Source organism: Meles meles, chromosome 5 (genome assembly GCF_922984935.1).
Source record: "Meles meles chromosome 5, mMelMel3.1 paternal haplotype, whole genome shotgun sequence".
Lineage (NCBI taxonomy): Eukaryota > Metazoa > Chordata > Mammalia > Carnivora > Mustelidae > Meles > Meles meles.
Genome location: NC_060070.1, coordinates 23,958,445 through 23,981,958, shown reverse-complemented (window position 1 = coordinate 23,981,958; position 23,514 = coordinate 23,958,445). Strand labels below are relative to the sequence as shown.

General features: G+C 43.3%; 1 pseudogene; it reads left to right on the top strand.

Annotated features, from left to right (window-relative positions):
* The first annotated feature begins 5,023 nt into the window (after positions 1-5,023).
* Positions 5,024-11,734, top strand: LOC123942102 (annotated as a pseudogene).
* The last annotated feature ends 11,780 nt before the right edge of the window (positions 11,735-23,514 follow it).

Below are 23,514 nucleotides of genomic sequence, written 5' to 3'. Positions count from 1 at the left end.
ATATATCTGTCACCTAGATTCAATAATTCTTAACTCTTGCCGTGTTTGTTTTCTATATTTCTGTATGCATGTATATAATATAACACCGGTATTTATGGTTGGGCTTTTTTTTTTTTTTTTTAAGATTTTGTTTATTTATTTGAGAGAGAGACAGAGAACATGACGGGGGTGCGGGGTAGCGGGGAGGATCAGACGGAGCGGGAGAAGCAGATTCCCCCTGAGCAGGGAGCCCAGTGAGGTGGGGCTCGATCCCAGAGATTATGACCAGAGCCGAAGGAAGACACTTAACTGACTAAGACATTCAGGCGCCCCATATGGTTTTGTTTTTGCCAAATCTTTTGACAGTTCAGCCATCATAACACCCTTAATACCTCAGCACATATCTTTCAAACGGCATCATCTCCCCACAAAGTCAGTACCGTTTTTGGCCCCATTTTATACCTGAAATATTTGAATTTAAGAATTTGAGGTTGTAGGAAAATGACCTGGCCAGAATCACACAGACAATAAATAATGGACATGAGATGTGAACACAGGTTCTCATCCTGTCTTCTATTTGAACGGTTCTAGAGCTCAGAATCATGGTCATCCCAGCAAGCATATGGTTCTGGCTTTGGGTTTCTTTCCATGAGAAAACTCAAAGCATTTCAGAGAGACAAAATTTCATCTTAATATCCCCTTAAGGTCAAAGCTACCACTTCCCAAGAGGTTGGGTAAATTGCAAGATGTCGAGTTACTAGAAAAGTTGTTCCGGGTGCAGGCTCCAGAAGAACAGATCATCCAGGCGGCCACGCCCACTGCCCCTGGGAGGAGGGAGCACTTTGGAGCACCCCCAACACACACCCGAAAGTTCTCCCATCCCAAATCGCTAGGACATCTTCCTAGTTGCCTACTCACTAAATGTACGAATAGGACCTCACCCACTTTTACTGTTTGACATTCTGTTGGTTTTTTAAAAATTTATTAGAGAGAGAGAGAGAGCATGAGCAGGGGGAGGGGCAGAGAGAGAGAAACAGACTCCCCTCAATCAAACAGACGGGCTCAACCCCAGAGCCCCGGGATCACAACATGAGCCAAACGCAGACGCTTAACCGACAGAGCCACACAGGTGCCCCACTATTTGACATTCTTAAAGTCTTATTTTATTTTTTAAAAGATTTTTTTCATAACTAATCTCTTTACCCAAGGTGGGGCTTTAGACAGAGCCAGCCAGGCACCCCCTTACATTGTTCAAGCTTTACATTTCAGAAATGGTGAAATATAGATCTGTTCAATAAAAAACAAAATAAAAAAAGGAGGTGGGCCCTTGGCTGGCTCAGTTGGAAGAAAATGTAACTCTTGATCTGGGGTCAGGAGTTCGAGCCCGAGTCACTGGAGAGCAGGAGACAGACCAATTGTCCTCATTTTACTGGTAGAAACTCCAAGGCATGCAAGGGCCTGCTCACGGAGGAATTTAATTCCCAAATAATGAGAAAAGCTGAATAATGGGCCTCAAAACGCAGGCTGTTCACCACCTGAACCCAGAAAACCTGGGAAGCTTGTTTAAAATACGAACTCCCGGGGCGCCTGGGTGGCTCAGTGGGCTAAGGCCTCTGGCTTAGGCTCAGGTCATGATCCCAGAGTCCTGGGATCAAGCTCCATATAGGGCTCTCTGCTCAGCAGGGAGCCTGCTTCCCTTCCTCTCTCTCTGCCTGCCTCTGCCTACTTGTGATCTCTGTCAAATAAATAAATAAATAAATCTTTAAAAAAATGAATAAATAAAATACAAACTCCAGAGTTTATCAAGGAATCAGATCACCTGGGGATGGTGCCCTCTTAATACCGTACCCAAGTGACTGTTGCCAACGCAAGTCAGAGAACTAGTGGCCAAATTCCCAGACGACTACACTGTACCGGCTACAATACTCAACCTAATACGACATCGTACTATACTATGGGACTCCCTGCCAGATTGCTCTACTGTCCCAGTGACCCATTTGTAAAAATTCTGAGCCATTAATTTTTTAACTTTTAAAAATCTGTTTTAATTTACCTACTGTAAAATCCACTCCTTTGGGTGTATGGTTCTATGAGTTTTAACGAGTACGTAGAGTCGTGAAAACGCCACCACAATGAAAATACGGAACAGGTTCTCACCCCCCAAAACTCCTTTGTGTCACTCCCTTCTGGTCAAATCTTTCCCAAAATTTACCTCTGCTACCACCAATCTGTTCCTAGTCCTATAGTTTTGCCTCTTCCGGAATGTCATATAAATGGAATCCTACAGTACGTAGCCTTTTGAGTCTGGCTCTTTCCATTCTGCATAAAGCACCTGTAGCATGTGACAGTCTTTCATTCCTTTTGTTGCCGAGTAATACCCTGTCGTGAGACTGTACCATGATTGTTTCTCTATTTCCCCAGCTGAGGACATTGGGGTTGTTTCTGGGCTTTGGATAAACTCAATGATCTGAATTTAATAAACCGATTCTTTTTCATGGGAGAGTTAAAATCAGACATAATGCCAGTGATAAGGGAGGGTGGGGGGGGGTTGAAGACAATGGCTCGCCATGGTTTCTGCCAGTGGGTCACCTGTTTAATGGGCTTCATTCATAGGGGATCTAAGTTTGTCAATATGATAAGCCTTCTGGTCTACCATAAAAATAACAGGGTCTTACAGAGTTCCTCAGAGCCTGTTTCTGACAAATGAAATGAAAGGCTCTGGGCACGTCAGGCCCCCAAACTCTGAGATCACCTGGGTAAGCCTCTCTTGTCTTAGAATCTGTTGTGTCCCACGGAGGAGTCAGAGTCATCAAACACTGTTCTCTACGGTTTGTGATGCTTTTGCTCGACTGGATCTCTTTGATTTTCCAACATACCCAACAGGGAAGAAAGGAAGATATTTTTATTTGCACAACTTTGAAGATAAGGTTGTGGGAGCTCAAGGAAGCTGGTACTTGACCAAAGTCAATGAGCCCCCTTGGTTTGGGGGAGAAACCTGGTTCTTCCAACCCTCAATCCAGTGTTTTCTGGTTTTATAAAGGTGGTTATCTCTTTAATCTGCACATTTGAGGACCAACTCTTGCTCGAAGTAAGCGGGAGGGTGGGCAGAAAGAGAGCAAAGCCGAGTTTAAATCCTCCCTTTGCTTGCCGGCTTCAGGGCTCTGTGTTCTCACAGGACAGGTGAAACCACTCCTGCCTCCTCGTTAGCGTTCAAAGCTGAGAGGTCTCAGAAGGGCTCACAACGCAAGTGGGTAAGTCACATGAGGTACCCCATAAATGGCTGCAATTATCATTCATTTGGTTTATTAGGAGAAATTTAGAGCGTGCAAACCATGAGCGCCGCGGGGTGGGTGTCGCTCTGCCCCTGGGCACTGCGCAGGATCTCTGAGGCCTGACTTTTCTCTGGCGGTGATGGAGGAAACCATGGGGTTGAGGAGGAAACCTGGAAACTCGCACAGCTGGGGACCACAGGCTTCTAACGAGGGGCCAGCCCTGGAAGGAGGCCTCGGAGGCAGCTGCGCGCAGGGGTGCGGAGGGTGTCTCCGTGGAGGAGAGCTGGGCCGAAATCTTTGTTTTTTCTTCTTCCTGAACTCGGTTTTACACCCCAGAGGGGAGTTCTTCGTGTCTGAACTTGGTGTTGGAGCCAGGGCACTGGCAGTTCCCGCAGTAAACAGCTTGCCGCTCCTTGTGGGGCAACATTGCTATTGATGTCGGGCCAAGGTGGTTAGGAAACGGGATCTTCCAAATGGGGACTCTGTGGTTTGGCCACAGTGCACTGCGCCTCCACGAGCCCAGATGGGGGTTGAGACAGTTACCCACGGGGTGGGGCCCGGAGGGCGCAGCGGGGTTCCCTTCCCTTCCCTTCCGAGCAGCCTTACTGCTGCCCTGCATCGCCTGGGTTGTGGCCTCCGACTCCAGCAAGAGAAGGGCCTGTGGAGGAATGACTGGGGCCTGAGGAGGCTCCTGAGAGCAAAAAGCAGGAGACCAGGCAGCCCAGGCTCTCTGGAGGACGAAGCCTGTCTTCTGTCTGCCTGTCTCCCACAGCACGGGCCCCTTCACAAGAGCTGGGTCAAGGGATGGGAAGGAGGTGAGCCTGGAGAAGGCACAAGTAGCCTCGGCCCCCACTGGGAAGGCTTCTACGTCCACCGTGAAGCCATAGGCCCCTTCTGCCCTGTCCGCCCCATGACCCTGTGTCCCCACCTTGACGCAGCCTTTGTCGCCCTGTATTGTAATGACCGCCCCCCCCCCCCCCACTGCACCCACCAGATACAGCAATGGCCGCCGCTCGGAACACCGTGGGGTGACAACAAATCTGAAGAGACCAAAGAGATCTGAAGATAGCTCCCAGAAGGAGCCCAAGGGCCTTCTGCCCAGGGAACCCCCACGGAAAAGCTCTCACTGAAGAATGGCAGGTAAGAGCCCTCCCTCCTGCCCTTTGAGTTTGATTTCCTTTGAGATTCTCCTTTGTTTTTATTCCAGCTGGTCCCTAGAAGCAGTGAGTCCTGGCTTAGTTCTAGGCACACGTGATGTTTGGTTTCACAACCACCACTGGTGTTAGAGACCTCCCTCCAGGTCTGCCGTCCCCTCTGGTCGGCCAGGCAGACCAAGTGAACTTGTTCATTGAACTCCTTTACCTTGTTCTTGACCGTGGCATCAGGCCTGGCCACTTTGGTGCTGAGGGAATAGGGCTCACAATATAGTAAGAAGCAAGCTCCGTCCTTATGGCTCAAAGGGGGAGGCTGAAAAGGATCAAAAGCTGTTGAGGGACACCTGGCTGGCTCTGTTGGTTACGGGTCTGCTTTTGCCTCAGGCCACGATCCCCGGGTCTTGGGATCGAGTCCTGCATCAGGCTCTGGAGCCTGCTTCTCCCTCTGCCTGCTATTATTTCCCCTGCCTGTGCTTGCACTCTCTCTTTCTCTAACAAATAAATAAATAAAATTAAAAAAAAAAAACAAAAAACTCTTGAGCCAGCACCTGCCGTGCACTGGGTAATGGCGGAAAGGCAGGAAGACTCTAGAACCCCTGTCCACAGTCTAATAGGGAGATGACCGCTGATGATGCTACAGTGGGAGAAAAGCTGGGGTGGGGTGAACGACCAAGGATTTCCCACTTGGCAAACCTGATGACCCCTGTGGACTTGCCGTTAGTTCAGGAGGTGCCCCTGTTCATCCTGACTCATGCGGGTACCCTGTCTCCCTCAGCAGACTGATTCTCTCCTTCCAGGCAGAGAGGCAGATGGGGCGATGTCCGGGATCCAGTCTCTAACGGATACAGTGAGACCTTCAGTTGACTTGAAGAAGCTTGAATTTCCACAAACCCATTTGTTGATGTTTTTCCTCACCCTCACTGCCCCAGAGGATTGATTATACACGAAACCGTGATGTGTAGTCTATGATCTGCCTGGAGAATTACCTCAATGTTGGCCAGCGCTTTGCATTCTTAGCCACATGGGGCTCGGGAGGTGCGTTCAGCAGGACCCAGAACTCTTGGATGCCCTGCAGGCCGAGAGCACGTTCTAGAAGCAGGGGCGAGGATGCGAAGTAGGGATGAAGGGTACGGAAGAGCCCAAGCCCCTGGGCTCGAATCCCCTGTCCCTGAAGGGTGCCTCTCCCACTGACTTCTGAACCCCTGGGCCTCTGTGGGCGGCTTCTGCTCCTCGGACCTTTGTCCTCTCCTCCCCATAAACCCGGAAGCTCAGGCTCAGGAAGACAAGAGGTGGGCCAAGTCTCCCAGCTCAGACCCGAGAGAGGAATCCTAGGCCATAGCTATTTTCAGAACGAAAATTGAAGCCCATGGTTTATTTCCTCAGCATTTAATTAGACTCCAGCGCTGCACAGGGCTGCCTCCTTCCCGCCCACGAGCGAAAGCCTGACCAGTGGGTTTGGGAGCTGACGCCATGTCACAGGCGGGGGGCTGGGGCCTGAAGTATTTTTACTTATGGGAGGCTTTGGAGAACAAAACAGCTTGGCCCTAAGCCAGCTAGACTAAGTCAGTTGGGAGAGGGAGGGAGCAGGAAAGCTGTTATATCATCCTTCCTTCTTTGAACCAAGTTGCAAATCTGCTTGACAGGAAATGGGGATGGGGAGGGGGTGGAGGAAGGGCCTGCACAGCAGGCTGGAGTGGGGACTGGTTTCCACCACCTTCAGAGCCCGGCTGAGGCCCAGCCCCTGTCCTCAGGGGAGGGGGAAGGTGGGGGAGACTCTCATGGGGCTGGGTGAGGGGCAGGCGAGAGGGCACACCGGGTGTGTTCAAAGCTCCTGGGGTCAGGTTGCCTGTGGGGTGACTGTATACTCCTGTGGGTGACTTCTGGGCTGACTTCAGGTCCTCCAAATAATACTGCTCTCACAGATACAGCTTTTAGAGCTGGAAGGAACTTTGAGACCCTTAAATGAGGATGTCAAGGACAATAGAGGACAAATAAGTTCCTCAAAGCCACACAGCTAATGAGAACCAGAAGCAACGATGAGGAGAGGGGTTGTGATTGTTGGATGGCTCTTCCAGAGCTCCCCTTCTTACAGCTGTTTCTTGGTTTTCATTGCCAAGCGAAAGGAGGCATAACATGCAAATATGCTTGGGCAAAATGACACATTAATTCAATCATGTTAAGAGCTAAATAATTGATGTTTAATGCTTAATTCAGGAGACATTTTGGTAAGTGGAAGACCCCTGAGCTCCGTGGAGGGGCACTTCTGACCATCAGAGGTGGGAGGCGTCATCCATTCATGACCAACCGAGGACTCTGCTGGCCTCAGTGTTTCTGGAGAGGGGAGGTAGAGGGAAGAAGAGACACTGATGTCTCTGAAATGGAACCAGTTTCTCGCTAGGGAGAAGTGAGAACAGGAAACCTGGCTAATGGCTTCCGAGAGTCATACATTTGGGCCATGTTTCTCCAGAAAGATCTGGATACCAACCTGAGGAGCCCCATCCCTGTGGGATTAAACTCCTGCTCACCTGTAGAACCATGGAACCTCCTGTTTTCCACCCCATCCTTCCCCTCCCACCAAACTCCTGAGGCTGCCTCTCAAATGAGGAATCTGATGACAATAGTCTAAGACCTTCCTACACATTCCAGGACCCTAATTTAAGTTAAATAATGGCCGTAGCCAACATTTATTTGCTATTTTTTTTTTTTTTTTTTTGCCAAGCACTTCACTAGCATTATCTCATGTCATCTTGATTATTTTTATCATCATCTCCATTCCACAAGGAGGATATCGAGGCTCAGAGAGGTTAAATAATTTGCCCCAGGTCACCTAAGTGACAGTGAGAGTCAAGACATAAACTAAGGCAGACTTATTGGACAGCCTCTGCTTCTCCTGCCTCGGACTGCTTCTTCCACTGGTGGAAACAAAATTCTTTGGAGTCCAGAGGAAGTGAGATAGAATTCCATCCAATAGCAAGAAGGAGGCCCACTCACACTGTTTATTGTGAGGCGCGAGGATACAAAAGGGTGAGGAGTGTCTGGTGCTGGAGACTATCTGGCTGAGAGCTCGAGTTGGAGTGGGATTGCCGTGTTCTGTGCTCTGTGCCTGGTGTTTGGTGTATACTTCTGCTTCTCTGGGCCAACAGCTGAAATAATCCCGTTCACTTCTCCTTGGCTGGGTCTTGGGCCATTAAAACCACATCACACCCATTCCATTCTTATATGGATCACCCCACTCATTTCCGTGGCCTAAATCTGCCATTATTTGGTGTCTGTTGAATGCAAATAATGCTGATCCTTGACACCCAGGGACAGTTGACGTAAGATTTTGACTGTTTTCTCTTCCTGTTACTTCTTCCCCGCTACTTACTTTAGACATCACTCTGCCAGGGAGCACCAAGTGGAAAGAAAGCTTGCTCATTGTCAATCAGTCTTTTGCTATAAACGAACTCTGTTAGTGGTTCCCCCTGAAAGGAGACTACTGGGGAAGTAGTTTGAAGCTTGTAGATTACCTTTTCTTCTGGGCATTTCCTGTCATCTGATAGCCTAGACAACATCTAAACTTTTTTCTTAGTTGGGCCTTGGCTATGTTTGTTGAATTGTTATGTTGTGTTTCTTGAATTACATATCATCTTTAATCCATGACCCACCCTTGGTCAAATTCTATGATTAAAGGATATGGATAGCACTGGACTCTCGCTCTTTCCCAATAAATGAGTTAATGCATGGAACATACTAGGACTTTTCCTGGCCCAGAATAAACACTGAATAATTATTTTGTCCGTATTATAAGATATGCCTGAAAATTGATTTTTAATATCCAAGGCATCAGTTTAAAAAATTTTTTTAAAAATTTGAGACAGAGAGAGCACGCACAAGTGGGGAGGAGGGTCAGAGAGAGGGGGAGAAGCAAATTCTGGTGAGCCGGGGGCCTGATATGGGGTTCAGTCCCAAGACCCTGAGATCATGTCCTGAGCCAAAGGTAGATGCTTTACCAACTGAGCCGCCCAGGAGTCCCAAGGTGTCAGTTTTAGTTTTGTTTTTGTTTTTATTTTGTTGTTGGCATCCTAGGATTTTTCATTACAGCAGCCAGGACTGAATTTTATTTTATTTTATTTTATTTTATTTTATTTTATTTTATTTTATTTATTTGACAGAGAGAGATCACAAGTAGAGAGAGAGGGAAGCAGGCTCCCTGCTGAGCAGAGAGCCCAATGCGGGACTCCATCCCAGGACCCTGAGATCATGACCTGAGCCAAAGGCAGTGGCTTAACCCACTGAGGCACCCAGGCACCCCCAGGACTGAATTTTAAAGAAAAGTTCCTCAAGGGCAGGAACTAAGGATGATGAAATGGAGCAGCACTAGTTATAAACTCCCGAGGGAAAGACTTCTGCTGCTATTTACCATGGACTAGCTTGTATCAGATCAATCCTCCATAAAAGAACAGCTAGAAAAACCTAGATTTTTTTTTTTTAACAGTGAGAAACAACTGTTTGAAAGCATTGGAGAGACACTCAGAGTCTAAGGTGTCAGGGAAAAAGGAAATACAGAGAGGTGAATAGCCGACCATACGTAGTTACTTTCCTTCATGAGGCATTTGGTGGTTTTGAATACATACAGAGATGCTGAGCAGGACAGCTGGCAATCTTACAGCGGTAAAGAGACAAAACTTGGGATTCAAAGCTTTCCAAAAGGGGAGGTCCTGGTAAACAGCCCTGTCTTTCAGCTGGGAATCTTAAAGGACTACACCTGATCACAAAAGCTAGCCTGAAAATAGACTAGCATTCACAGAGACTGAAACTCAGATCTGAATCAAATCAATCTCAGAGTAAAGAGATATTCTCCTGGCTAACTGCCTGCTTGAACCAAAGTAAATCTTCCTTGGGGGAAGATGACATCATCCAGACTCTCAAATTATCACCACAATTTTTCATGCACAGGCTCTGGCATTAACCAAACAACAACAATAAAACGGGGCACATCAAGAGATAGGAACAACACTTTTCCAATGAAGACATACAAATGGCTATCAGACACATGAAAAAATGCTCATCATCACTAGCCATCAGGGAGATTCAAATTAAAACCACATTGAGATACACCTTACACCAGTTAGAATGGCCCAAATTAGCAAGACAGGAAACAACGTGTGTTGGAGAGGATGTGGAGAAAGGGGAACCCTCTTCCACTGTTGGTGGGAATGCAAGTTGGTGCAGCCACTCTGGAGAACAGTGTAGAGATTCCTCAAGAAATTAAAAATAGAGCTTCCCTATGACCCTGCAATTGCACTGCTGGTTATTTACCCCAAAGATACGGATGTAGTGAAAAGAAGGGCCATCTGTACCCCAATGTTTATAGCAGCAATGGCCACGGTCGCCAAACTGTGGAAAGAACCAAGATGCCCTTCAAGGGGGGAATGGATAAGGAAGATGTGGTCCATATACATGATGGAGTATTATGCCTCCATCAGAAAGGATGAATACCCAACTTTTGTAGCAACATGGACGGGACTGGAAGAGATTATGCTGAGCTAAATAAGTCAAGCAGAGAGAGTCAATTATCATATGGTTTCACTTATTTGTGGAGCGTAACAAAGAACATGGAGGACATGGGGAGATGGAGAGGAGAAGGGAGTTGAGGGAAATTGGAAAGGGAGATGAACCATGAGAGACTATGGACTCTGAAAAACAACCTGAGGGTTTTGAAGGGGCGGGGGGGTGGGAGGTTGGGGAACCAGGTGGTGGGTAATAAGGAGGGCACATATTGCATGGAGCACTGGGTGTGGTGCAAAAACAATGAATACTGTTATGCTAAAAAGAAATTAAAAAAAAAGTGAAAAAAATAAAAATAAAAAAAAGAGATAGGAATAAAGGACTGAAAACCAAGAGAAAAAAAATTCTGTAATTTAAATACACATATTGAATATATTTTTTAAATGGTCTAATAAAAATCCTAGGCTGAAATTAAGAACTCAGTGGAAGGATTTAGAAGCAGATTAGACTCAACTGAAGAGATGATTCATGAACTTGAGTATAGACCAGAAGGAAATATGAAGACTTCACTACAATTACAGCAAGATAAAAATTTTAAGAAGTTCAGAAAAGGAAGACTAAGAGATATATGGGACCCAGTATAAGCATTTTTGTAGTTAGAGTCCTGGAAGAGAAGGAGAGAGATAATACAGCATAAGCAATTTTAGAGAGAAAATAATCTGAGGATTTAAAAACTAAAAAAAGACATAGAGCCACAGACAAACACAAAGAAAGTTACAGCTAGACCTGTCATGGTAAAACAGGTGAAAAACAACTAAAGGCAATAACTGTAATTACAGCTAGTATAAAAAATAATAGGACACATTTTGTTCAGAGGCACAATAATAAGACAGCCAAGTTTTCAAGTGAAAATAATGGAAGCCTAACAATAATGAAAGGATATCTTTAAAAGGCTAAAGAAAAGGATGTCGCTAGAGTTTGAGTGTGGGGCCTGAGATGTCACAGCCCTGGGACCAGGAGCAGCCCCAGGGTGGTGAATAATAGCTCTTCAAGTCTTCTCTTAAAAAAAAAAAAAAAGCCTCCAACAAAACGACATTGCAAAAAGTGGGGAAGAAAGAGAAAGGAAAGAGTAAAAAAGTAGAAGAGGCAGAGCCTGAAGAATTTGTGGCAGAAAAAGTACTGGACCAACATGTAGTAAATGGGAAGGTGGAGTATTTCCTGAAGTGGAAGAGACTTACAGACACTGACAATATTTGGGAATGTGAAGAAAATTTAGATCATCCAGAGTGAATTGAAGTATTTCTTAGTTCTCAGAAAGCTGGTAAAGAAAAAAGGTGGAATAGGGGCGCCTGGGTGGCTCAGTGGTTTAAGTCTCTGCTTTCGGCTCAGGTCATGACCTCAGGGTCCTGGGATCGAGCCCCGCATCGGGCTCTCTGCTCAGTGGGGAGCCTGTTTCTCCCTCTCTCTTTGCCTGCCTCTCTGCCTACTTGTGACCTCTCTCTCTCTGTCAAATAAATAAATAAAATATAAAAAAAAAAAAGAAAAAGAAAAAAGGTGGCATAAAAAGGCAATCTTTATCTGATCATGAATGTGATGATGGCAAATAAAAGAAGGAAGGAGATGCTGCAGATAAACCAAGAGGTCCTGATCCTGAATAAGTAATTGGTACCAGAGATGCCAGTGGAGAATTCATGTCTGTCATGAAATGGAAAGATTCAGATGAGGCTGACTCCGTCAGTGCTAGCAAAAGGGGCAAGTAGGAAGGGTCCTCAAAGTGTAATTGCTTTTTACGAAGAGAGACTACCTTGGCATTCTTGTCCAGAAGATGAAGTTCAATAATTGTATCTATTGCTTTTTATGGTTATTTATAGATATATAACATCTGGGTCTTGGTTTTTTGATTTATTAGGGTGAGTAAATAATGTTCCAATGAATATCAAGTTTGCTATGTTTGTTTGGAAGTAGTATCAGGGGAGTTGGAGATTTTTTGGCATCTATAGCACTGGTTACTTTGAACAAATAAAAGCTTTCTGTAGTTACTTCCTTTATCAGGAAAGAATATTTGAGACCATGGTATGTTATTCCCCTACATCAGAGAACATCTTTTCTAAATGTTGGGGGAAATCCTCAGAGTTGTTACTCAATAAGAATTTGTGTTTAACTCCTATAGGCCTAAGAACTATTCTGGGTTATTTTGTTTATTTGGAGTTTTTTTGGTGTGTGTATACATAAAAACACATGTGTAAGTGGTTTTCTTTTCTTTTTTTTTTTTTTCCCTTAAACATTCACCAAAATAAAAACAGCATCTCATAACCATGGGTAAGCCCATATTTCTGGGATGCCATCACTTTCAGCAACCTAAGAAATCCTAAGAAATAAGTCACTTTAAGTAAATTGAAATTATTCCTGAAGTCTTAACCTTTCAAATTTTATAATTAATTGAAAATTTAAATATAATGAAAACAATTTAAATGGGATGATTTAAAAGCAGCCATACCAGAATCCATATCCATATCTATAGTCCTATAAATACAAATTTATTTGCAAGATGCTGAAAGGGAAATTTTATCACTACCAACAACCTCTCCGCCCAAATGAGAAAACTAGACAAGTCTTGGTGTGTTTTAATTAGATAAGCAAAACTCAGTTAAATGGACATTCAGAGTTCCTTCTAGTGAACCATTCCTTTTCAAGAGGTTAAAATCCCTTTTCTATTTTGATTAAAAGATCATGATTCATGGAATGTCTTGGACTTCGTTCATGGAAACCTAATCATAATCAGATGGTTAGAGATGTTGGCAATTTAGGACCAGCTGGAATAAATGGATGAACAAGTTCCTATAATCTAAATTCTTGACCTGTATGTTTTGTCTTTACCCCAAGTCATTCCATTCCTTACATGTAGGCTCGCTCTTCTCAATATTTGAATTCCTGGTTCTGCAGACCTAGGAAAAACAATAACTTTGTAGTAGTCAGAATCCAACTGTATCTTGTTTACTTTATTGTAAATACTGGTAAACAGTGGCCAATAAATAGTTTTCTATTGAAAAAAAAATAAAAATAAAAAGCTAAAAGAAAATAACTGCTAACCTAAAATTCTATACCCAGAGGAAGTATCATTCAAAAATGAAAGTGATAAAGAAAAGACCTTTCCAGCCAAACAAAAACTGAGATGAGTTGCAGCTTGCTGACAGACACAAAAGCAAAAACTAGTTTTCCAGATAGAAGGAAAAGAATTCAAAATGGGAGCAAGAAGATAGGTATAGGGTTAAAGAGCACCATAAAGAGTAAATGATGAAATCTAAATTAATATTGACTGTATAAAATTATAATATCTTGAGAATATTTGAGGAACTAACATACATAAAAATACATAAAATAAAAGTAGGAAAAAGGAGTTAAAGTATTGCATTGTCTTTAACATTACCCATGAATTGAAAAAAAATACTAACTGGATTTTAATAAGTCAAGGATACATGTTGTAATCTTTAGGTCTAGGTTAACCAATAAAAGAATTATAAAAGAATCAATGATGAACTAGTTAATAAAAGAGGCAAATGAAATAATTATAAAAATATTTTATTCCAAAGAAGGTAAAGAGGGGAAAAAGAAAACAGAACAATTGTAACAACTAAAAAATAAGATGGTCAATTTATATCCAAATATGTCAATAAGTATATTAAATGTAAACAGAATAAGTATTCTAATTAAAAGATAAAAATAGACTGGATGAAAAATAAACATGTCACTACGCCCAAGTATAAGCATACAGAAAGAATAAAAGTAAAATGAGGAAAAATATATTTCTAACTAAATAAATCTGGTATGCCTATATCAACATCAGACCATGTTTAAGGCAAGAAACTTTACAAGAGATAAAGTAGTACATTTCGTAAGGCTAAAAATGTCAATCCATCTGGAAGATATAACAATTCTAAACTGTACCTAATAACATATCCTCTAATTTCATGTTGCAAAAATAGACAGAAACAAAAGGGAAAAATGGGAGGTTTTAACACAACTTTCACTTCTCTTTCCAACTTTTAGAAGCAGCAGCAGAGAACAAAATCAACCACAGGAATATAAAAAATTTGTACAACACAATTAGCAAATGCACTTGTGACCCAATTATTATGCAGAGAATTCTGTACACAACTGCATAAAACAGTTTTATTTGTATTATTATTATTATTTTTTTTTTTTAAGGATTTTACTTAGTTGAGAGCTCCTGGGTGGCTCAGTTGGTTAAGCGACAGTCTTTGGCTTGGGTCATGATCCTGGAGTCCCAAGATCAAGTCCCACATTGGGCTCCCAGCTCCACAGGGACTCAGCTTCTCCTTCTGACTTCCCCTCTCATGGTCTCTCTTTCACTCTCTTTCCCTCAAAGAAATAAATAAAATCTAAAAAAAAAAAAAAAAGATTTTACTTACTTGAGAGAAAGAGCACAAACAGGGGGAATGGCAGAGGGAGAAGCAGGTTCCCCCCTGAGCTGGGAGCCCCATACAACTTGATCCCAGGACCCCGGAATCATGCTGAGCCAAAGGCAGATGCTTAACTGACAGAGCCACCCAGGTGCCCCCAGAATACGGTTTTAAAATTTTGATTACACATGGTATATTTATCAAAACTGACTGTCCACTGATCCATAAATCTCAACAGATTTCAGAGGATTTAAATCCTCTTTTTCATTCCTTTTCTCTCCCCACATAATATCCTTGTCAGGTTTCGGCATTAAGGTTAAATTGCCCTCATAAAATGCATGCTAAGTGTTTTTACCTTTTATTTCTTTGGGAGAATTTCTGGTCTATGACTACAGTAAAATTCAGCTAGAAATCAATAGGAAAAGATACCTGGAAAAATCCCCACATTTTTAGAAAATAAACTTCTAAATAATCTATGCTTCAAAGAAAAATGAGAAAACATTTTAATGAGATGATAATAAAAATATAACATATCAGACAGAACATGTGGGATGCAGTTGAGGCTGTGCTTGAGTAGGGACAGCAATTTGTGGCTTTAAATGCAGATGTTGAAGAAAAGCTGAAGATCATTTACATAAGAATCTATCTCAAGAAATTGTGTGGGCAGAGGAGGAACTCAGTAAATTAAACACCCAAGAAAGTAGAACTTAATAAAGATAAAACAGACAGTAAATAAATGTACAATGAGAGAAACAACAAACCCCAAGGTTGGTTCTACAGAAAGATCCATACTCTTGATAAACCTCCATTAAGAATAATTGAGAGAAAAAAGTGAGAACTAAAGTACTGATATCAAGAATGAAAAAGAGCAGCTCACCACACATCATACCTTTAAAAGAATACAAAGTGGGGGTGCCTGGCTGGCTTAGTCAGTGGGACGTGTAACTCTTGATCTCAGGGGTTCTGAGTTGGAGCCCCATGTTGGGCATAGAGCCCACTGAAAAAAGTGTGTGATGGACATTAAGGGGGGGCATGTGATATAATGAGCACTGGGTGTTATATAAGACAGATGAATTACTGAACTCTACCTCTTAAACTAATACACTATATGTTAATTAATTGAATTTAAATTTTTTAAAAAACTAAACAAAAAATTTTTTTGAATTAAAAAGGAAAAGATTCTCTCCCTCTTCCTTTGCCCCTCCCCTGTTCACACACACATGTGCAGGTACTCTCTCTCTTAAAAACAAAACAAAACAAAAAAAACCCAAAAAAACTGTACAGAGGAAATCATTGTATATATATCCATCTGTAATTTGTCTTTTTTGCTCAAAATTATGTTTTTGAGATTCAGCAATGTTGAATTGTTAATTCATTTTCACTGTGGTATGAAATTCCATTCAACAACTATGCTGCAATTTCTTTAAAAAAAAGAATGTAAGGGGGAGCCTGGGTGGCTCAGTGGGTTAAAGCCTCTGCCTTCAGCTCAGGTCATGATCCCGGGGTCTTGGGATCGAGCCCCACATCAGGCTCCATGCTCGGCAGGGAGCCTGCTTCCAGCTCTCTCTCTGCCTGCCTCTCTGCCTACTCATCATCTCTGTCTGTCAAATAAATAAATTAAAAAAAAAAAAGAATGTAAGGATATTATAAGTTTCTACCAATAAATTAGAAAATAGGAAATAAATTCTTCAAAAGGGACACTGTACTAAACCTGAGATAAGGGAAAGTAGAAATCTAACTGTCCTATATATATCCAATCTGTCATTTAAAACTTTCCCTCAAAGAAAACTCAAGGCCCACGTTGACTTCATTGGTGAATTCTTCAAGAATTTAGGGAAAAAATCTTACATAAAGCGTGAACTCTCCTAGAGAATAAGGGAAGAGTTACTACCTGGTTTTATGAAGCCAACTTAACTTTATATCCTGACAAAAATCTTCAGGAAAGGAAAATTACCAAGCTCTCTTATAAACATAGATATGAACATTCTATCTAAAATATTAGCGTAAGGGGCGCCTGGGTGGCTCAGTGGGTTAAAGCCTCTGCCTTCGGCTCAGGTCATGATCCCAGGGTCCTGGGATCGAGCCCCACATCAGGCTCTCTGCTCGGCAGGGAGCCTGCTTCCTTCTCTCTCTCTGCCTGCCTCTCTGCCTACTTGTGATCTCTGTCTGTCAAATAAATAAATTAAAAAAAAATATTAGCGTAAAATACATGAAAAAAATAACCAAGTAGAGTTTATTCCAAGAATATAAGGAAAAGTCTAATATTTAAAACTCAACGAACACTGACAGATACTGATTTAACCGAGTGATCAAGGTTATCATTACCGGTAACAAGACATCGTGTACCCCCGACATGATTGGGAAGAGCACACCACTTCTGCAGTATATTGCTTAGAAATGAACGCCTTCAATCTAATCGTGAGATGACATCACACAAACCTCAATTAAAGGATAGTCTAACAAAATTCTCATCAAAAGTGTCAAGGTCATGAAAGACAAGGAAGGACTGAGGGACTCTCAAAGATGAGAGCAGACTAAGGAGACACCACCCCTAAACGCAATACGGCATCCTGAAATAGAACATTAGTGGGAAAACTGGTAAAATTTGAATAAAGGGCATAGTATGACTAAAAGTTTCATACCAATGTTATTTAAGTGACAGTTCAGTTGACAATTATCCTACGGTTATATAAAATGAGCACTTGGGGCAGTTGCGTGAAGGGTATAAGGAACCTCTGTACTATTTTTGCAACTCTCTGTAAGTCTAAAATTGTTTCAGAATAAAAAGCCAAGATAACTCAGTTAATGTAATATGTCACGTGAACAGAATGAAAAGAAAAATCTTAATGGTTGTGTCAATAGACACAGAAAAAACATTCGAAAAACTCAATATTGGGGCAACTGGGTGGCTCAGTGGGTTAAGCATCTGCCTTTGGCTAGGGTCCTGATCCTGGGATCAAGTCCTATGTTGGGCTCCCTGCTCAGCGGGCAGTCTGCTTCTCCCTCTGCCCCTCCCTCCTGCTCATGCTCTTGCTTGCTCATTCTCTCTCTCTCTCTCTCTCAAATGAATGAATGAAAAATATTAAAAAATTCATTATTCATTCATGATTAAAAATAACTTTTTAGCCAACTAGCAATATAAAGAATTTCCTTAATCCTATAAAGGACATCTATACAATCCTCAGAAAACATCATAATCTCATAATCTCCCCAGTTTGGAAATGAGACAAAGACATGTTGTCATATCTTCTCAAAATTGGACTGGAAGTTCACAGCTAATACAATAAGGCAAGAACAATGAGAATGAAGAAGAAAGAGAAAACTGCCATTATTCATCAGGATCATGGATAATATAGAGAAATATTTATGAGTACGTATGTAATACATATGATTTATATAGAGATAGCTATTGAGAGAAGATGCAAAAGAAGCTACAAACTACAAAAATCAACAAATGAACTTAACAAGACAGCTGAATACAACTGCATTCTATATACTAAAAATAAACCAGAAGATAAAAATTTGAGGTAATAATACAGCATTACAAGAACATGACCAATGTTAAACACCTAAGAATAAATCCAGGAGAAGTGGTGCAACACCTTTGTGTGAAAAGAGTAACATGTCACCGAATCGAGTTAAAGACCCAAACAAATGTTCAAGGACTAGGGGACAAGGGATTATAAACAATTTCTCCCACATAAGCTACAGTCAAATTCCAAGCAGTCCCAGTCAAATTCCAAGAAGTCGGTAAACGGATTCTAAAATGTACATGGCAATGCAGAAGGCCAGGAGTCGCCAAGATGCTATTGAGGAAGGACAACATTGGAGAATTTGCACCACTGGCTAGCGGGATTAAGGCAGCATGGTGTGTTTCCTAAATAGATGTTTAGAATAAGAGCGGTCATGCAGACGTGTGAGGGAAAGACAGTCTTTTCCCAAAATCATACTGGATCATATGAGTACCCACATCAGGAAAAAATAAACCTTAGTAACTACCTCACACCATTCACAAAAACTAATTCTAGATGGCTTAAAGGTGATACGTAGGGGCGCCTGGGTGGCTCAGTGGGTTAAGCCTCTGCCTTTGGCTCAGGTCATGATCCCAGGGTCCTGGGATCGAGCCCCACATCAGGCTCATTGCTCAGCAGGGATCCTGCTCCCCCCCCCCACCCCAGCCTCTGCCTGCTTCTCTGCCTACTTGTGATCTCTTTCAAATAAATAAATAAAATCTTTAAAAAAATAATGATAAGCAAAATAATCTAACAACCAGAGGAAACAGAGTATTTTTTTTTTTTTTTTAATACTTTTTATTTATTTGACAGAGAGAAATCACAACTAGGCAGAGAGGCAGGCAGAGAGAGAGGAGGAAGCAGGCTCCCTGCAGAGCAGAGAGCCTGATGTGGGGCTCGATCCCAGGACTCTGGGATCATGACCTGAGCTGAAGGCAGAGGCTTTAACCCACTGAGCCACCCAGGCGCCCCCAGAGTATTTTCATTATTGGGGGTATGTAAGCAAATATTTCTTTAAAGAGTCACAAAAGCACTAACCTTAAAGCAAAAGACTGGTAAAATAGGTTATTCGAAACCTTAAAACCGTTTAAAATCAAAAGACATCATGAAAAAAGGGTATGATTCTATTAAGGTTCGAAATGGGCGACATGAATCTGGTAGGCTGAACAGTGGCACCCCCCCAAACTTACCTGTGTCCTACTACCCCGAATTTTGGAATATATTACTGTATATTTGGTAAAAGAGATTTTGTGGATATGATTAAATTAAAGGTTTGGAGATGGGGAGATTTTCCGTGATTATCCAAGTAGGCCTAATCTAATTGTAAGAGTCCTGGTAAGAGGAAGACAGGAGGATCCGAGTCAGAGAGAAAACGCTCTGATGCTGCTTTGAAAATGTAGGAAGGGGGCGGAAAGTCAAGCAAAGCAGGTGGCCTCCGGGATCTGGAAAAGACAAGGAAACATTTTCCCGAGAGCCTCGAGGAGGAATGAGCCCGGCTAACACCCTGATTTTAGCTCAGGGAGACTGATTTGGGATTTCTATTCTTCACAACAATAAGAGAATATGGTTCTAAGCCGCTACATTTGTGTTACTTTACTGCAGCAGTAAAAGGAAGCTCAGCGTGGTCAGAAGACTGGTTACCTGACCTAGGAAGGAAGGAAGGCTTCGGGTTGGAAGGAGCAGCCAAGCAGCTGATAACACTCTATTTCTTGATGTGGGTGGTGGTCGCATGAGCACGGTTATTCTGTGAAAATTAATGAGTGCACAGTTTTCTAAAAATATATTATAATCCAAGGAAAATTTATATGATAAAAAACAAAACAAAACAAAACCAAGATGCCTGGCTGGCTCAGTTGGTTAAGTGTCTGCCTTTGGCTCAGGTCATGATCCCAGGGTCCTGGGTTCCAGCCTCGCATCTAGCTCCCTACTCAGTGGGGCGTCTGCTTCTACCTCTGCCTCTGCCCCTCCGCCCTGCTCATGCTTTCCCTCTCTCTCTCTCTCAAATAAATAAAATAAAATCTTAAAAGAGAAGTTAAAAAAAAAAAAAACCCAAAAATTCCTTAATGGGGAATATATTCTATGTTGTCCCACTAGCGCCTGCACAGACCTTTGCCATGGAGAGGAGTTCAGTTGAGGGCATAGCTGAGCAGAAATTAACTCCCAGATGTTATTTAAGGCCATCACTAATAGGAGCGTATATTTAATTTTATGAAAAGAGGAGTCCTGCGCTCATGTTAGAAGGTAGCCTTGGCTTGTCTTTAAGGATAATCCTCCCTCTTGGAGAAATTTATTTCCTCTAACAGCCTAATTTTCAATCAACATATAAAAGATTAATGAAAGGTTTTATAGTGGGAAGGGTGAACTCATAGACCTCATTATCTCAAGTGTTGATACAAGATTAAAAGAATAAATAGGTTTTTGTAAATTTTAGTTCAATCTAAAGGTATTAGATCCATAGCTGACCGCTAATGAGAAGCTGGGATGCTGGAGGTCTGGCTCTGGTCTTGGAAGTTGACCTTGTGAGAACCACCATGTCCTTCCTCTGTCAGTGGCCCTTGGGTCTGATTCAGTGTCGCTGTTCTGAGGCTGATAAGAGGAAGCAGGCCAGCAGCCGTGTCTGATGAAGGCTCTGAGGACCCAAGCAGCAGCCCCACAATTATTTAGAAACATTGTTAAAGACCATGTGTTTTCACGTGGGAACAGCCAAGGTCATGAAACTGAACCTGATCTTAGACTTGGTGACCTGGTCGTCCCGGCTTTAGTTCCAGGTCTTCCCCTCACCAGCTGTGAGACACTGGGCATTGGGCATGCCCCTTAACGTAGCTGAACCTCCACTGAGAGTGGGGTTCCCGAGACCACCCCAACGGGGTTATCTGGGGAGTTGAGTAAGAAGTGATATGAGAGCACTCAGACAAGTGTGGCACACTATTCAACTGTGACGTTTTACTGTTGGTTTTATCCTCAAAGGAAAAAAAGACAGGGCTCTGTTTACCGTACTGTACTGTCAGAAAGATTTTTCTAGTGCAGTAAGATGCTCTGTGGTAGAAGGATTCTGGGGTCAAAAAAAGTTCAGGAATCTCTGAATTCAGGTTTCTCGGAATCTGCATTTAGAGATTCCCAGTGTTCATTAGTCTTTCTTAGTCCCTCCAGAAATGCAAATACTCATTAGCCTTTTACTTTTATTTATGTTTCAAGATTTTAATTATTTATTTGAGAGAGAGAGAGTACATGTGCACACGTGGGGGGAGGGAGACGTAGACTCCCCACTGAGCAGAGAGCCTGATGCAGGACTCAATCCCAGGACCTGGAGATAGCATGATCTGAGCTGAAGGCAGCCACTTAACTGACTGAGTCACCCAGGCACCCCACTCGTTAGCCTTTTAAAGGTCCCTGAGAAGTCCTGCAGTGAAGAATCCAGTTTAAGTATGTTTAACCCAGTGTTTTCCAAATAAATTTGACCAACAAAGCCACATCTCTGTACGCATACATACTTTCATACTCTGCCCCTGTGGCCTCATTCATACCCAGGACCTCAATAACTCTCATACACCAGTAACTTCCAAACTGATACTACTATTTGAGGCCTCTCCCCTGAGGTTCAGATCTAATCAACCCTGTTGCTTCCCCTTGGAGGTCTCAAGGACACCTCCAATTTAATCTAACCAAAATGCCTAAAATCAGTACCTTCTTTTCAAGGGTTCCCTAACCTGGATGACCCCAGCACCCACCCAGTTCCCCAGGCAGAATCAATCCTTCATGCCTCTCTCCTCGGCATCCGGCATCCATTATAAATCTACATCTGAATGTCTCAAACCCCAGCCCATTCTCTGCAGCTGCTTTGCTTGTCATCACTGTCCACACCCTGGTCCAGGCCACCCTGTACCTCTCCAAGAGCTCCAAGAGCTTTCTACCTGGTCTCGCTGCTTGGTCTCCTGCCCCCACAATTCCACCATCTACGAACACGCAGGATATGTTTTTAGAATCCAACTCTAATTCCTTCCTTAAACCTTGTCGTTACTTCTCTTTGTTCTTCTGTTCTCTGTGCGCCAGTCACCAGGTTTCTTTTGTTTTTTCAGATGTCCCCACGACAGTGCCTGGTGCCCTTCGCAATGCCTAGAATGTTCTCACCCTGCCCCCACTCCACTCCTTTAGCCTAAACAACCTTTTCTCAACCCTTAGATCTGCACCTGAATTCCCCTTCCTTGGGAAGCTGTCCTGACACACCCCACTCCCCACCCCTGAACCCCACGGGCCCTCTCCTGCATGTGGCTTTTCAACGGACAATTACACATTTGTTTTTACATTATTTAAATGAATGTCTTTTCTCCCTCATTAGACTATAGGCTTTATGAGGGTAGGGCTTTTCCTCTTGGCTCTTAGATATTACCTGTCCAAAAGTTTCACAAGTATTTTTTGTTGTAGAAAACAAAATCTTTTCTCCTCAGTGCATCTCATACTTGTAATTTCTGCTGTCCTGCCTCACTGGCCTCCAGCTTATTCTGAAAATAAAAATTCAAATGTTAAGCTACCTTCTTTTCTCCCCCAGTGATCTCCAGAGAGCCTCCTTCCCACAGGCTCTGTTCCAGACAAACATTATGGCCGCGCACGCTCCCCGTGGCCCGGACCACTTTCATGGAGACTGTGGTGTGTGTGGCCTCCCCCTGGGCCAGTCCTTGCTGGGAGCCAAGACTATCTGACCTGGTCTTCAATCAGAAGGTTCGTTATTTCTGTCTGATTTAAGTATCTGACCCAGAGCTGGTTTGGGGGCTAAAGTTTATCACCACTCCAGGGTCCCGTGCCCCTCCTGGAACCCCACCCCACTGCACACATGCAGAAACGCGCTCAGACTTTTGCTTGTATCCTCTGGAGGAATTGTGGGGTTTTCACTTGCCTGTTGGCTCTGGTTCGTTTGATCTTCAGGTCAACTGCCATTTTCCCCCAAAACAGGCCTTAGTGCAGGCTGTTCTTTCCTTCCTACCTGCCTTCCTTCCTTCCTTTTTTTTTTTTTTTAAGATTTTATTTATTTATTTGAGAGAGGGAGACAGCGAAGGGGTGGGGAGAGCGTGAGTAGAGGGGAGAGGCAGAGGGAGACGGAGAGGCAGACTCCCCACTGAGTAAGGAGCCTGATGTGGGGTTCGATCCTGGGATCATGACCTGAGCCCAAGGCAGACACTCAATCGCCTGAGCCCCCATTTCCTCCCCCAACCCGGGGCTGTTCCTTCTGCTCTAGAAGCAGAAGGTGGGTGGGGACCCAACACCCAACCTCTTCTCTCGAAATGGTTTAGCTCCCACTCGTCCTTCAGGCCTCAACGTACACATGCCGCTTCTTCAGAGGGGACCTTCCTGACCAACCAGCTTAATTCAGTTCAGCCCGCTCTGCCCTCTCATGGATTCCACACTTTTCCTTTAAGACAGCCATCCCAATTTGTACTTCCATCTGTGGGTGCTTATTCACGTAGCCATTGTCTCCCCACTAAACCATGCAGGGCATGGCCATAAGGGCAGGCCAGGGTCTCCCCACTCTATGCTCAGCCCAGGGGCTGCTGACAGGGCAGGACTCAACGCAAACGTGCACTGAAAGAAAGACACCGTGAATTCACCGATGAACGTGGTTGCTCTCGAAACAGTCTTTGACCCTTGGAAGTTGGCCTGATGGGCAAACAGCTCCAGGCCCGAGCAAAACTTA